The 17,562-nt window shown below is 34.1% G+C and overlaps 1 non-coding gene across 1 annotated transcript; it reads right to left on the bottom strand.

Moving 5' to 3' along the window:
* Positions 1-14,653: 14,653 nt before the first annotated feature.
* LOC121221436 (small nucleolar RNA R71) lies at positions 14,654-14,760 on the bottom strand. The gene has a single exon (XR_005918827.1). It is a non-coding gene; the product is annotated as a small nucleolar RNA R71 (small nucleolar RNA).
* Between the last annotated feature and the right edge of the window lie 2,802 nt (positions 14,761-17,562).

The following is a 17,562-nucleotide window of genomic DNA, read 5'->3' as shown; positions in this document are numbered from 1 at the left end:
TCTTGTCGTGGTGGATTTATGTCTCCAAATTTGTTGAAGCTATGGCTTTACCTACAAATGATACAAAATAACTTTTAAGATTCTTGCATACAAATTTTTTTACCAGGTTCGGTACCCCTCGTGCCTTAATTAGTGATGAAGGCTTACATTTTGATTGCAGATTAGTTGCCAATACTCTAAATAGATATAGGGTTAAACATAAAATTCCCATGACATATCACCCCTAAAAAAATGGACAAGCTAAAATTTCCAACAGATAAATCAAGCAAATTCTGGAGAAGGTCGTCAATCCCAACAGCAAGGATTGGTCAGTAAGGTTGGATAAAGCTTTGTGGGCTTATTGCACAGCTTTCAAGACACCGTTGTGAATGTCACCTTTCAAGCTTGTCTATGGTAAACCATTTTATTTGCCAGTTGAGCTAGAACACAAAGCATTTTAGGCAATCAAGAAGCTAAAGATGAACTGAGGTGTTGCTGCTACTCATCGCCTACTGGAGCTTAATGAGAATGATGAATTTCTAGGTCAAGCTTATGAGAATGCAATACCGTACAAAGAAAAGACAAAGTACTGGCATGATAAGAAAATTTTGCCACGACAATTTGTACCTGGACAACAAGTCTTGCTCTTTAATTCCAAACTTAAACTATTTCCTGGCAAATTAAAGTCGAGACGGTCCAGACCATTCGAAGTTGAGCGTATATATCCTCAAGGATCTGTCAACAATAAAGATGGAAAAACAGGATCCACATTCAAAGACAATGGTCAATGCTTGACATATTATTTTGGAGCTCCTATAATGCGTGACAAAAATTTCATTTCTCTTCGGAATAATTAAAATTTCTCTCCTACATTTTAATTTTTCTTCATTTAATTTTAATTTTAATATTCTTATTTTGTTATTCACTAAACTCATCTATTTTTTCCTTGTTGATACAAGTTCTTTTTCCCAGAAAAAAAAAAAACACTTTAAAAGCAATGCTTACTTATTTTATACAATTTGTCTAATAATTTTGTTATTCCTTTTTTGGTTCCCACTCAATTTACTCATTTGCTATGTCAGGTAAATCTTTTCAACCACGTCACTGTGATCTTTTCTCTCACTATCTAAACTTAGATAATCAATTTTTCCTTCAAAGTTATCCATACTTCTTATCTTTGTCACTTTTCTCTTTTAGTTTTTCACCTTAATCACTATAAACCTCTCAATAACTTTCTCACAGCTCACATCCCTTTGTTATAATGGCTCGTAATACACTATCTTCCTCTACATCCTTACCTACGAAGACTTTTTTCAACAAAATAGCTAAATAAAAATATTTGAGAAATATAGTAAAAAGACCATTTTTAAAAAAAAGGCTTCCTTTTTCAAGATTCAACCTTCCTGGGTTATGATACCAATATTTCTTCAATAGTGGAAAAACATGGCTAGAAACTATTTTGCTCACACCTAGGTGATGTTCTTCCAAAAGTGGCAAGAAAATTTTATGCGCATGTAACATCTCCTCACAATGCCTTCATCTATGTCAAACATGTTTCTGTTCTTTTTTACGAGGATTCTAATAATGCCCATTACAATTTGCCTCAGGGTCTTGATGAACATTCTGATTTTATGGCAAAGATTACAGCAAAATGATTTCAATAGGTTCTTCAAGGTCTTTGTATTAGGGGAACTAAATGGATTATAACTCGTTATAATTGTTACATTCTTGATAGATTTGCCCTAAATCCTTATTGCAGAGTATGGCATCACTTTCTGAAATCCTGACTGAGTCCCTCCACTCACAATTCTACTTTTCTAAAGAAAGGATGTTATTACTAGATTCAATTATGTTTGGTAGAAGAATTAATGTTGAAAGAATAATTTTTCAAGAAGTGCATCACTATACGCAAAAGAATGTCGCCAGTTTAAATTTCCCATCTCTTCTCATAGCCCCCTTTGTCAGAACGCAAATGTCCATGTCTATAACAATGAGGAAACCATAAGCAACAATGGTGTCGAAACGAAATCAATTGTCCTATTGTTCTTGGGCGATAAACTGCCACGGCCTTCTGGTCTTGCATCTATATCATCAACCCCACCTGAAGCCCCACACTTTCCCTGATATGTTGGAACAACAAGTAATAAATAATCTCAAGCAACTCCAACATCAATTAGCTATGGTGGCAAAGCAATAAAACTGAATCTCCACTGATTTTTCCACTACAAAATCCAAAATGACTTTATATTGGAAATATGTGAAGAAACGCAATGCTGCACTCAAGAAAGCTCTTCAGAACAACTTTACCAAGGTAATACCTATATTTCCTATGTTTCTTGAAGAACTTTTATCTGATGATGAAGAAGATAAAGAACTTGCCACTACACACAAGCATACCAAAGAGTCCTTGGAAGATGAAGAACCGACAGAGCTTGTACACTTTGACTCTGACAAGGAGGAGGATGATCGACAGCAAACTTTTACACCAACCACCACTGCCAAAGAACCACAATCCAAGGCACCAATGACTAAACAAGAATGTGAACTCATAAAGTCCGATACTGACGATGCAGATGAGGTTCCCATTAATCTGATTTAGCAAAAACGATTCAAGAAGGCTACCGGAAAAGTAGTTCAAGAAGATGGTTTAATAGCAAGGTTGCAATTTTACAAGAGAGCTACAAATCCACACAACCTAAGTGAAGTAATTTCCTTCCCCTCCAAGCTTTGATTTTTAAATTTTCATGATCATTCATTTTGATTTTTATCTATTTCATGCATTCATGTAGTTTTTATTCATTTTACTTTGTCATGTTTATGCATTGAGGACAATGCATCCCTTAGGTTTGGAGGTGTGCTATGCATATATACTGCATTGTTAATTGTTCATACAGTCTTTTTACCATAACGTTTAATTTCCATTCAACTATCAGATTATGTGAGTATAAGGTTATCAGTGATGTTCAATGAGGATAATAACTCTTCTATGTAAACTTAGAAAATATGGGTAATAGTTGTTTAAGATGTTAGCATAGGACAATTGTTGAAAATGACTTTCTAAAAGTAGATTAATTAAGTTATAGTAGCATTCTTTGAACAAATTTAGGACTTCTTGACTTAATTTCAGTATAGTAATAAGATATAATTTTGCCATGGTAAAATAATATGACTACTCCAATGTGTGAACCTGTTGAGTAGGTCAGTAATATTTTGTTTGCTCCATTATACTGTTGAATAGAAAAATGAGTTCAAATATGAGTGTTTGTGTACAAAAAGTGTACATATTTTTGGGACACTCCACTAAATCTTGAGGCTAAATTGCTAAGAAGGTAGTTGTTTGCTCCATCCATCTTTTTAGTTAAAAGCTTTTGTTTCATGAGTGATTTATATTCAAATTGTGACATGATATAATACATGGCAGTCTAGTGTATGCTCCATTGAGGTTGTTAAGTATACAATCATATGACAATATGAACTCCCTAGGAAAATTTTGTGTTGAAAATTGAATAAGTGTCTAAAAAACTGAGTATACGAGAGAGATAACCTAAGTATATTCAGAGAAAGTTGCTATAGATTTAATTGCTAAAATATTTAGAAAATTTTACCTTTAGGAACCATTTTTTGCATTGCATTTGCTAAACAGGTTTACAACAACTGTAAGTAATTTTTCTTTGTTCCAATAAAAGATTGTTGAGAATAGAGGTACAAAGTATGCTTATTATGATTTGGCAATCAATTTGGTGACTAATTGTTTTGGCAATTCCATGCATATTCAAACATTATTTGCTTGAGGACAAGCAATAATTCAGGTTTGGGGTGTGATAACTCTTGAAAAGAGTTATATTTAAGGCCTCTAAATGGAATTAATTGGTTGTAATTAAGTGAATACATTTTCACTTTTAGGATATTTTAGAACATTGCATAACAAAGCTTGGATTGCGATATAATGATCACTGTTTTTAACATTCCATTGTTAAAAATGAACTTTATAAGTCATAAATAAACCTATACCAATGCTTCAAGATTTATCAAACTATATAAATATCAACTCACAAATGAATAGGTTCATTAACATCCCGAATACTTTCCATTTATACCATAAGTCTTATAAGCTGAATTACATAATCATCAACCTTTTCTTAAAATAATTAACCATTTCATTTACTTACTTACCATTCCATTTACTTAGCATAATCTTAATTATGTATCAATTCACGAATCAGTATATCTATTCATGACATAAGTAAATTCACATATATCATAAGTAAATTCCTTCCTTACGAGTAAGTCCTTTAACTCGACAATCTTTTTATTTCATCATATTTCGTCACATCTATGAACTTATCATTTCCATATCTAATCTCACCCGTTTCATTTGCATAACTCACAAGATATAAGCATAAACATCAACCATAACCACAAGCTAGTGCATTTAAACATAACTCTTTCACATTTAACTAATAATCATTTTGTAATTCACCATTTGTCTCAAACTTTACTATAAACATGTCATTCTGGAATCACTTACCTTCACTAAACAAGATTAAATCTAAATGAATAAATTAATCATACCTGTTATACATTTGCGAAGCACTTATAGGTTTAGTATTGAAAATGATTCATTGTATGCTTCATGTACTATAATAATTCAACCCAAACTTTTATATATGTATATAAACATATATCTTTAACTGAGTAATCATCAATATAATGATACTCATATATGATCAAGTAATTCATTGAACCTTTAACATTTAACACTTACTAATATCTTGACTACACATTAGCTTTTAACATTAAAATAATTTTTATAAATTCCATTCATAGTTAGTCCGATGAACTAGTAACTTGACTCGGATACTCGGGCAACTACACCACACCAAAGGCATCATAGATGCATAATAGGGGCACTGAAGTGCAGACAGGGGCACAAATGTGCAAACAGGGGCACTGTAGTGCAAACAGAGACACTAAAGTGTATACAGGGGCACCAAATTGCAAACAAGGGCACCGAAGTGCAAATCTCGTACAAGTGCACATTCTAACCCTATTGGCATGCTAATTGTATCCTAGTGAGTACTACGTTCAACCGAGCGTTTCATGTAATCCATTTCTTTTAAACATATTTATCATTCAAGGGCACTTCATCATTTCCGTACACATGATATAATATCAATACATATATTCACACTATCAATGTGCCATCACAAAAATTAACATCATCTATTAATCAGTTTCATATTTCTCGATACACATGCTGTAACAATTCATAATTATGCTGAAATCGCATATATATCATATCTCATAAATATTCAATAGTTTTCTAATAAATCCTTTCTCACCTTATATTCAATTATAATATTTCGAGTTTCAGCTCTCATTTTAAACATCATATATAATTATATACATTCATGAATCAACATTAACATTATTTATATATATAGGTATGTACAATTCTATACATATGAGCTTACCTGGCTAACTTGCAGAAATGTCAAAATATAGGGGCATTTTGGTAATTTTCTATTCTCCTCGATTTTTAACATCTAAAAAATCACAAGGTTAATCAATGGCAACATTCAAAATCTTTAACAGTTTCAAAACCGAATGTACAGGCTAGCTGGACCTAATTGTAATGATCCAAAAAAACATAAAAATTATAAAAAAAAAATGGAGCCAAAATGACATACCATGCAATACGAAACCACTATGGCCAAACATAGCTTAAAACCTCCATGGAAATTTAGTTTTTTGAAGAAGAAACTAAAAAGATGATAACCAATTACCTTTTGTTTTTATTTTATTGTAATTTAATATACCAAATTACCATTTTAACCTTAGTTAATAATTAAATAAAACATCAAATTCATGTCCATTATTGTCCACTAACACCTTGAATGGTCTAATTACCATTTAAGTCCCTTTTCCTTTATTCAATTAACCATTTAATCACTCAAATCAAATAGTAATCAAACTTTACATCTTTTACAATTTAGTCCTTTTTAATTAATTAAATATCGAAACGTTAAAAATTTTCAACGAAAATTTAATAACAACTTAATGAAACTCTATAAATATTTTTAAAAATATTTATGGGTCGGTTTATTGAAACGAGGTCCTGATACCTCATTTTCTAAACCCACTTGACCTTAGGGTCTTACCACTTAAATTTATTAAATCATTTATATAACAAAAATCACTCTATCAAAAACCTTTTTAAAACCATATTTGACTCGTAAATATTAATATTTAATATTTATGAACTTACTCGTTGGATTTGGTGGCCCCGAAAGCACTATTTTTGACACTACTGAAAAATAGGTTGTTACATGTGCATGGTGTCTCAATGATGTTTGATGGAGACACCATCAATGCACAATATGGGTTATCTGAAGACCTTGATGAACACACCCAATTTTTCAAGACCGTGACAACTGAAGGACTCAACCAAGTCCTAACATATTTATATGTAGAAGGGACGAAGTGGACAGTTTCTCGAAATGATTGCTACACCATTGACCGTGTATCATTGAAGCCTCACTATAGAGTGTGGTATCATTTCCTTAAAACTCGTCTCATCCTTTCTACTCAAAACTCAAATATTTGAAAAGAACTTCTATTATCATTGCACTCGATTATGATGGGCAAAAAGATCAATGTTGAAAGCATTATCTTTAGAGAAGTCCACCACTTCTCTGAAAAGAATGACGATACCTTAAATTTTTCGTCCTTCACGACAGCTATTTTTTAGAAGGTGAAGGTCCCTATTCAAGTGAATGAAGACACAATCCCCAACAAATGAGACATAATAAAGCAACTCGCCCTGAGATTTTCTAGGGAGGAAATGCCACGGCATGCGGGCTCTACATCCACAGCTTCTCCTCCTATGACTTCTGATGCTATATCAACAATTTCAAATGATGCTGCAACAATGACTTTGACCAGAAAATGATTGATACTCTTGAGATGCTGCAACAAAAATTTCAAATGATGGAGAAACACCAATTAAGGCTAGCCACTGATCTTGCCTGAGCTCAAGAGGAAATGGCTATATTTTAGGGATATGTCCGACGAAGAAATAAGGCCATTCAGAAATCTCTTCAGAAGGACTTTACCCAACCTATGCCTACGTTCCGTATATTTCCTAAAGAATTGTTGTTGGAACCAGACGATGACGACAATGATGATGATGATGATGATGATGCCACTACAGAGAAGAAGAGTTCAAAAAAAGAGGGAGAAGAGGGGAAAACTAAATCTGTGCATATTGAGTCTGATAAAAATGATGCTGATTTGACTCAAACTACTACACCTGCTGACACTACCACTACACCAAACTCCACTGTACCTATGACAATGCAAGAACTTACGGTTCATCAACTGATTGATGATCTCATGAAGTTAGATACTAATGATGAAGACGAGGTGCCAATCAACCAGCTAAAAAGGAAGCACTACAACCAAACTGCTGGAAAATTAGTTCAAGCTGATGCTGGGGAAGTGGAGAAGCAACCGCGCTACAAATGCGCTACCCAAAAATCAACCCAACCCAATTAGAGTAACCCAATTTCTTCCAAGCTTTTGTTTTTATTTGTATTTTTTTTTTCATTTTATAACATATGTTTCATGCATTCATATTTGGTTGTCATTGCATTTTGTTATATTTCATTGTTCATGCATTGAGGATAATGCATCCTTTAGGTTTGGGGGTGTGTTGTGTTGTAAAAATAGTACGCAGTAGATTTATGTTTTAATATTCATGCATTTTGTCATTCAATTTTCCAATACATGCAAATGCCAAATAATTGCCAGACTATGCTGAGTATATTGTTATTGGTGATGTTCGATGAGGATAATAACTCTTCGATTAATTAAAAAAATTATGATAGTTGATTAATCATGTTTAGCTTAGGATAGATGTTTGAAAGTTGATTCCTAAAAGTAGAATAACTTAAATATCATTGCAAGTAATCTGTAGTAGGGTTATTTTAATGCATTTATAATTTCTTGAACCTAAATTCAATAATTTGGTTATGAATAATAAGGAATACCATGGCAATAGTTTTACACTCCAATGTTTGAAACTGTTGAGTAGGTCAATAATGCTTTTTTTGCTCCATTGTATTATTGATTAGAAAAAAACATGTTCGAATAAGAGCGAGTAAAAAAATTATTTGTCTTAATAATAATGATTTAGGGACACTCCATTGTAGTTCTAAGTTGAGTAGCTAAGGAGGTAGTTGTTTGTTTCATCCATATTCTAAGTTAAAAGCCTTAGCTCCATGAGTGAATTACATTCAAATTGTGGCATGATATACTACCTGGCAATCTAGTGTGTGCTCCATTGAGACCGTCAAGTAAAGAAACCATGTGACAAGATGAATTCCTTAGAAAAAAAATATAATAAATAATATTTGTAATTAAAATTTTGAAATGATAGAACAAGAATAGAGAAACTAAATTTAGAGTAAAGATAACCTAAATACATTGGGAGAGGTCTGCTATAGTCAGAACTGCAAAATTATTTAGGAACTTTTATTTTTAGGAAGCATTTTATGCACTTCAGTTGCTAAACAAGCGTACAAAACTTGAACCAATTTTTTTTAGTAGAAGACTACTGAAAATGAGGGTATAGAATATATGGCAGATGGTTTAGCAGTATATATATGGTAACTGTATGTTTTGGCAAATTCATGCATACTTATACATATTTTGCTTGAGAACAAGCAATAATTCAGGTTAGCGGGTGTGATAACTCTTGAAAATAGTTATATTTCAAGCCTTTAGAGTGAATTAATTATTTGTAATTAAGTAAATATGTTTGCAGTTTAGGATATTTTTAGAAAATTGAATAACAAAACTTGGATATTGAGGAAGAAAGGTGTTGGTTGTGGTTGGCAGTAGGTGCAGGATGAAGAAGAGAAGAGAGAAAATAGTAGGAAACTAAAGGAAGTGAAATATTGCCATGGTAAAATGCTTGTTGGATTCCCAACAAGAATGCCATGGCAATTCTAGGAAGATGATACAACACTCAGTCCACGTCACTCTCAGCTAGTTTTACTTGTACCAGATAAACCACCCTATAAAAGAGGAAAGAGGAAAGAAAAGAAGGGGAGAGGATTTCTGAGAGAGAAGAATTAGAGAGAAAATTTTCTCTCTGTATCAGATTCTCGTGGAAATCTCATAAAAGAAAGGAGAGGTAAGCAACTTACAGAGTAAAAATTCACAGACACAATAAAGGGGAAGAGGAATCTACCCAGGATTTTGCATCAAATCTCATTGTTAAAGTGAAAGCTGGAGTAGCGAGCTTCTTGCAGTTCTGCCTTTATTTTCAAATTTGAAATTTGTGCTTTGAAAACTTGAATGATGATGTTGAATGGTTTTGTTTTGGATTTGAATGTCCAGCCCATGAGCTAAATCTCATTAGGTTGGAATTATTTGGGTGAATTTTTATTATCTTTAATGCCATGATCTGATTTTGAGTATATTATTGTTTCATCTGACTTGTGAATATTTTAAATGCATGCATGCAAGCTCTAGACATAGATGATTGTATGATATGTTAGTAGATCTTATTTAATTCTAAAAAGGTTAATTAGATTGGACTATTATCAATTCATACAAGCAAGTATTCGAAAGAATATTTGCAGCACTCTAAACGTAGAAGTTGCGATCTATATAAGGAAAGGAAGAACAATCTTGATATCATTCTTGAGTTCTGTAGACATGCAAAGAAACTCAGAATGGTAGCTCAAAGTCTAGCTTCTAAAAGAAGCAAATTGTAGTAGTGAATCCCTGAGCAGTAGAATAGTCAAGATTTTCCCATGGCATTATGTTGGTATAAGAATAAAGCCTAAGTAATTCCAACCTTTATCATGTAAGAGTACAAATCCTCCCTACATATTCTTTGAGAATTGCCATAGCATTTCAATTACCTTAACATTTTTTCATTCATAATTGATTTTATTAATCCATTCATTAATTCTCATTATCAATTTGTCATTTGTTTCTTGTGCATAGTTTAATTAGTAAATTTCATAAGTAATAGCATAACCAATTATTTAAAATCAATTTTGACCCCTGTGGAGACGATAATCACTCATCACTTTATTACTTGATTCGACGTGTACACTTGCACATTCGCATTATAAATTCACACGCGACAGTTGTTCTGTGCTTCAGTTGTTCATGCTTTCAATTAGAATCATTCATGTTATTCATGAATTAACATTTGTCTGGATATATTAGAATTAGTTGCTTAATCCTAATTAGATGGTGATTAATAGACACAATAATTGGAAGGCGCATGCTTAATTTATATCCAACCCAGAATAAATTAAAGGTTCATAATAATTTGAGAGAACACTATTACCTCGCATAACTTTAGGTTTACGTGATTAAATTGTTTCAAACCTAACTCGTCCCTGTTACTTCACATAAATTCTAAGGAATCCTTAGTTAAATATAGACAAAGAAATATACATGTTTTTGTAAGTATAAGACTTCAAAAGAACTTATATGAGATTCCAAGTTAATGAATGCTTGAGTTGCCATTGAATTTTTCCGGAACATTTTTAAACATGATAAAGAATTAATTGAGTCAAGCGTTGTAACCGTTCTAGCTTATTCTTGTTATTGTTGTTAAAACTTGTGAACTGTTGCTAAACCATCTTATTGCATTTTTTATTGCATTTAGGTTAATTCATTTACAAATAGTTGATTAATTTAATTTTAACATCCATCACTTTAAAAATATTGTCTTTTCTTAACTAACTTTTAAATATTAATTTACAATTATTGATTTAAACATAGTCCTTGTGTGACAGCCCAAAGTTGACCCTAGTCGGGAAGTGGTTTCGGGACCGCTAAACCGAGTCACCGAAATGTTTGAATGTGATACTTATTGTGTAGAATATGTAATTATGAATGTGTGAAAATTTCAAGCTTCGATTTGGTTGATTGCATGTGAATTTAGTCAATAGGACTTATGTGAGAAAATTCAAAAATGTGATAGGTCAATGTGTGAGGACCTATTAGTGCATGTGGACAAAGGGGGACTTGCATGTCAAATTTCCCCCCCCCCTAATGAGTAGTGGCCGGCCATGACAAGGAATGATGGGCAAAACATGTCATGAAACATGTTTTGTTAATGGAAGAATAAAATAAGGAGTATGGGTAATAAAGAAATGGAAAACAAAAGAAAAAAAATGTGTGTGTAGTGTTTGTCCCCCCCCATTGCCGTGAGCTAAAGAAAAGAAAGGGGGAATTTTGTTCATCCTTTTCTCATCTTCATGCTTGCCAAAACTAGAAAGAAAAACAAAGAAAAATTTTCTCATCCTTTGGTTCATCCTTGGCCAAAAATTTTAAGGAGGAAAGAAGAAGAAAGGTGAAGAGATTCGGCCATGCATGTAGCTAGGCTAAGGTATGTTTGATGATGTTCCATGAGAGGCATGCATGTTTTAGTTGTTAGCTTGAGTTCTACCTAACCCATGGTCTAAATCTTGCTATGTGATGGAAATGGCACTTGACCATGGATGCATCATTCTTGGTTGATGTTTGATGTTGTGGTGATGAGGCATGAGGATGAGTTAAGATTCGGCCTAGGTGGAGGTTGTGTTAATGCCATTGCATGCAAAATATGAAGCTTGTTAATGATGCATGTGATGATGGCTTGATGATTCTTGAACCTCCTTTTTAGCATTTTTGTGTGAGCACATATGTGCATTGGTTGCTAAATGGAGAAGAATCGGCTAGCAAGATGTGTGCTAAGGCCGAATGTAACTTTGCATGTTAATGAGCAATGCATGTGTTAAATTGATGAAAAGGGGGAGGATGCTTTACTAGTGTGTATATGTGAGTATTAAGTGTTGAAATCGACCCCAAAAATGGACATGCATATTCGGCCAAGGGGAAAGAAATTAGCTAATATGTTGTGTTGATGCATGATTTTTGCATGTATGAGACTTTAATGTCTAATGTATAAATATGGGCTAAGTGCCTTGTGTTCATCTTTTGATGCCTAAATGATGAAATCAATTTATTTGTTTGATTAAGCTCAAGAGCAAAGGGGAAATAAAACCGATAAAGGGAAGGAAAAAGTGGTTGAATAGCTAGCGGAATCGTTCGACAACACCCGAGGTAAGTTCTTGAGTAAGAGAGCTTAAATTTCGATGTGATTAAATCATGCTCTATGTGTGGCTATTGAGCCGAATGTGCAAGGACAATATGTGCCTTGTGTTTGAGTTTCGTAAACGAAAATGAAATATGAATGTGCCATGAATTATTGTTAGATGTGCATGATTAATTGAATGCTGTCCGGGCTAAGTCCCGAAGGCTTTGTGCTAAGTGAATATATCCGGATTAAGATCCGAAGGCCTTTGTGCGAGATACTAAATCCGGGTTAAGTCCCGAAGGCATTCGTGCGAGTTGTTAAATCCGGGTTAAGTCCCGAAGGCATTCGTGCGAATTGTTAAATCCGGGTTATGTCCCGAAGGCATTGTGTGAGTTACTAAATCCGGGCTATGTCCCGAAGGCCTTTGAACGAGGAGCTATATCCGGTTAAATCCCGAAGGTACGTGATTTGGTAATGAATGAGCTTACTGTAAAATTCCAGCGAATACTCGAAAAACATCCCAATATGGGGATATGTTACGTATGTGTTGAATTTAATCGAGCCCTTACAAATAAATGTTCGCTCAGTTGATAAACGAGCTATCGGCCTTCGGCTAAGTTAGTCTATTGTGTATGTGCATAAGGGTTGTTAATGTTGTGAAGCAAGTTTAATATCGATAAATTGCGTATTATGAAATATTCCGTTTAGCTAAATGTGTGATATTCTTTGTTTATGCTGGAATTCCTTGCTCAAACTTACTAAGCATAAATTGCTTACTCGTTACATTGCTCCTCTGTTTTATAGATTTTTGGTTCTCCAGCTATCGGACTCGGGATCTTGAAGTCGAAGTCGCCCACACTATCAAAGGCTCTTTTGGGTACTATTTTGGTTGAATCTTGATATGGCATGTATAGGACTACCCATTGTTGTTTTTCGAGTACTTTATGAAATGTATAAGTGTACAGCCATGCAAAAATGGCTTGTAGAAGTGGAGTATGGCATTAGACCATTCGTGTTTATGAATGTATAGATGGTTTCATGATGTAACTATAGTTGGAATGGAAGTGTTGAGCAAATGATCAGCCACTGGAATGGCTAAGTATGATCATATGTGGGCTTATGTATGACAAGGCCCTAGTTGGTCCATGAAACCCCAAATTAGGTAAGGTTTACTTTGAAAACAGAAGCTGATAGCAGCAGTGGTGTGGATTGGAAAAATCACAAGAATTCGTAGGAGTGAAATTAAATAGTGAATAAATTATGTAATCGAAACTTGATGAATCTACTTTCATATGGAAGTAACGAAACAATCATAGGAACAGTACAGTAAGAGATATTCGGGTTCTTGTGGAACAGGGCCAGAACAGTTTCTGGATTCCCTGTTCCGACTTTGGAAATTCACTATAAATTGACCAGAGATAATTAGGGGTCATACCATATATGTATGGATTTCTCTCTGAGTCTAGTTTCCATAGAAACAAACGGAATCAGTATTGAAGCTCTGTGCAGAGAGATATCCAAGTCGTAATGGGAAAAGGTCAGTGTAGTCGACTCCTGTAACATGGGAGACTTTGACTAATAAACTGTACTAATTGGCCCAACCAAAAATTCTAGAAAAAAATACATAGGTGGGGACATGAGTCTAGTTTCAGGGAAAAATCACAAAACTGATTTTTGAGTTGTGAAACTCAAGATATGATTTTTGAAGCGACTAGTACTCAGACTGGGCAGTGTCTGGAAAAATTTTTCAAAGTTTGTTAACATCTCGTGTCCGACTCCGGTGTCGGTCTCGGGTTCGGGGTGTTACACCTTGTGGAGATGATAACTCTTTTAGTTACTTATTACTTGATAACGATTGTGTATACTTGCACATTCCGTTGCGAACAAAGTTTTTAGCGCTTTTGTCGGGCACTGTTGATTTAATCATTATTTGTCAAATTATTTCTTGCAATTTGGTTTTTTATTTTTATTTTTATTTAATTAATTTTTATTTTTTGTGATTTTATTTTTAGGTGTTTATGAGCATAAATCAAATCACCAATTTACTCCTTGTAGACCATGAAATCGAGCGGCCATTTAGACAAAGGAGGCGAGAAGGACTAGCCCAGAGATAAGTCATAGAAATGGACCTTGAAAATCAAAATGAAGTTCAAGGGAATAGAGCCATTAATGCTCATAATCTAATCCTTATTACTGGTGATAGGGATCAAGCCATAAGGCGGTACACTATGCCACTTTTTAATGAGTTAAATCCAAGAATTAAGAAACCGGAGATCGAGGCACCATAGTTTGAACTAAAGCCTGTGATGTTCTAGGTGCTTCAAATAGCGTGCAGTTTAGTGGAATGCCCATAGAAGATCCACACCTTCACCTTCGACTATTCATGGAGGTGAGTGATTCCTTTATAATTGTCGGTGATGCATTGAGATTGAAGTTGTTTCCATACTCGTTTCGGGATAGATTATGAGCATGGCTTAATTCATTGCCATCTAGTTCAATATCTACTTGGCAAGAATTAGCTTAACGTTTCCTAGTTAAGTATTTCCCACTTAGAAAAATGCTAGGTTACGGAATGAGATCACCACTTTTTAGCAAATGGATGATGAATCCCTATATGAGGTATGGGAAAGATTCAAAGAGTTACTACGTAAATGCCCTCACCATGGGATTCCACATTGCAACACACACTAGGATCGTGGTAGATGCTTTTGTAAATGGTGCTCTCCTTTCTAAGTCTTATAATGAGGATTATGAAATTATCGAAAGAGTAACCAATAATAACTACCAGTGGCCGACTAATCAAGAAACTTTAGGAAGACGAGTAGTAAGAGTGCATGAAGTAGACGCCCTTACTTCACTTGCAGCTCAAGTATCTTCTATCTCTTCAATGTTGAAAAAATTTACTACTAATGGTTTTAATGATGTTGTAGTCCAATCGAAAAGTCAATTTGATATAACAAGGTCATTGGATGAGCACTGATCGAGTAGCTTTCGTAATGGTATTGTAACACCCTATACCCAATCCGATCACCAGATTCAGGTTCTGGATGATACAAAGACCCGATCAACTTAATACTATTCCTGAATCAAATCTTATTACATTCTTCATGTTTAGTTTACACATTTAACTATATTATAATACACATCTTCCCAAATGTTACTGTCTTAAAAACTTATTTAAAATTTTAGGAGTTTAACCATTAAAATTTTAGAACATCGACTAAACCCCTAAGGAGTAGCCTCTGGGAGTGCCCTTCTATACGCATGTTACAACTACCACTCCCTTTATCCCAAAATTTACAAAGTCTAACTTGGCCCTCCACTTGATTATCAAGTGAAAACTTTATCATGCAAATAAGTGGACCATTCGTAAGTTCAATTGAGCTTAGTGAGAAATTGTTTAACAACCCTATGACAAAATTCATAATTTAAGGAATGAGGCTTTAAATAGAAATTTCAACTCTCTGGTCATTCTTTGCCATAGTAGATTTTATCGACGAGATCAATACCACCCTTTTTTCTCGCAGCTTACCACTAACGGATTTATTCTCAATTTGAGGTATACACGTTTTCTTCAAGATAAGGGTCCTCTAGGGATACAGATCTAATTAATTCTTAACCTAACTTCCCTTTCTCTCACAACCTTGGATGTGAAACCCAATGTCTTCTATTGATTATCTTTCATTTACCACATTAGATTTTAGATTCTTACCCTCCATTGTTTTTGGCAGACTGTCCTTCCCAGGTTAGTCCCTAGCAGGCTCCTTCTTCTGTTAGCCCAAGTGACTTAGCCTTCATATGGTTGATAACTCTTGAAAAGAGTTATATTGCAAGCCTCTAAATTTGATTAATTGTTTGTACTTAAGTGGATATATTTGCATTTGTAACATATTTTTATAACATTGCATCATGAAGCTTGGACTATGCTTTCAATGTTACTATATGTTACTTTTGTTGGTGGAAGGAAATTAATTGTTTGTGTTTGTAACAGGTGTAGGCAGGAAGAAGAGAAATGAATGAGTAAATTATTGTCATGGCAAAAGGTTGGGCAAATTGCCAGCATAAATGCCATGGAAATTCCAATAAGATACTAACGTAGCACTCAGTTCTCGTCACTCTCAGCCAACTGGACGTATATCGGATAAATCCACCTAAAAAAGAGGGAGAAAAGGGTGTGCTGAGAAAGGGGACCTACCCTATAAAATAGGAAAGAAAAGAAAAAGAGAGGAGAGAGAGAAAATACACACGAGAATTTAGGAGCAATTTTTCTTCTCTAACAAACTCTTGTGAAAAATCTGGAGAAAGGAAGAGAAAGTAGCAGCTAAAGCACATAGCAGATACGCAGGGAAAGGGACGAAGCATTCAACCTCGGGTCTTGCAAAATATTGTAGCACTGGAGCTGGGAGTTGATTTGTCAAAATATTTTTGAAGTTCTTCCTTCATTATCTTGGATTAATTTTTTTGGATTTTTAACTGTTAAATGATGTTGTTGGATGATACCTTTATTTTGGATGTTAATGTCCAACCCATGAGCTAATCTCATCAGGTTGGAATTACTTGATTAATCTTTATTTCCATTAATGATCAGCCATTATCGTGACTAGATCTACTGTTTCATTCGATTTGTAATATTTTGAATGCATACATGCAATCTCTAGACATAGATGGATGTATGGTATGTTCACAAACTTCATTAAATTCGGAAAAGGTTAGACTAGTTGGATTGTGATCAAATGATACAAGTGAGTATTCGAAAGAATATTCGTAGCACACTAGACATAGAGTTGCGCTCTGTACAGTGTAAGGAAAAATTATTGTTACCATCCTTAAAGCTTGTAGACATACAAATCTTTCGGAATGGTAGCTTGAAGTTTGACTCTCGAAAGAAGTAGATTATTGTAGCTAGAATTTGAACAATATACTAGTTACAACTTTGCCATGGCATTATTGTGTTTTAAGGCTGTAATGTGAGTAATTCCAACCTTTCCATTCAATAGTGTTTTTCCTCTCAACTTTGTCTCGTTACATTGCCACAATATTTTAAGTTAGTTATCTAATTTTAATATTGCATACGTGATTATCCTTTACAAATTTGTTATTCTGTTCTTCTTGTCATAGCCTGGTTCATATAGTTCATAGTGATAAGTTAACCTAATTAATCCTAATCGATCCATGTGGAGAAGATCTTACTTACTAATTTATTACTTGATTTGATGTGTACACTTGCACATTCATATATCATTTCACACGCGACAATAGGCCTTAATGAACTTAACTGCCTCTGGCTATCTTTTATCTGCGGACCATCAGGTTCCACTCAATCATCTAGTATAACCTCTGTTTCAGGGTTATTTGCCAAAGATCTCCAACTTCATACTTGCGAGTTCTCTATGGTAAATCCTCATAAAAAGGTTTACCTATAACATCAGGCTATTCTACTTAATTTTCCTTATTCTTACATTCCAGAAATC

Source organism: Gossypium hirsutum, chromosome D09 (genome assembly GCF_007990345.1).
Source record: "Gossypium hirsutum isolate 1008001.06 chromosome D09, Gossypium_hirsutum_v2.1, whole genome shotgun sequence".
Lineage (NCBI taxonomy): Eukaryota > Viridiplantae > Streptophyta > Magnoliopsida > Malvales > Malvaceae > Gossypium > Gossypium hirsutum.
Note: the sequence above shows the minus strand (reverse complement) of the source record. Positions and strands in the feature narration are given on the sequence as shown.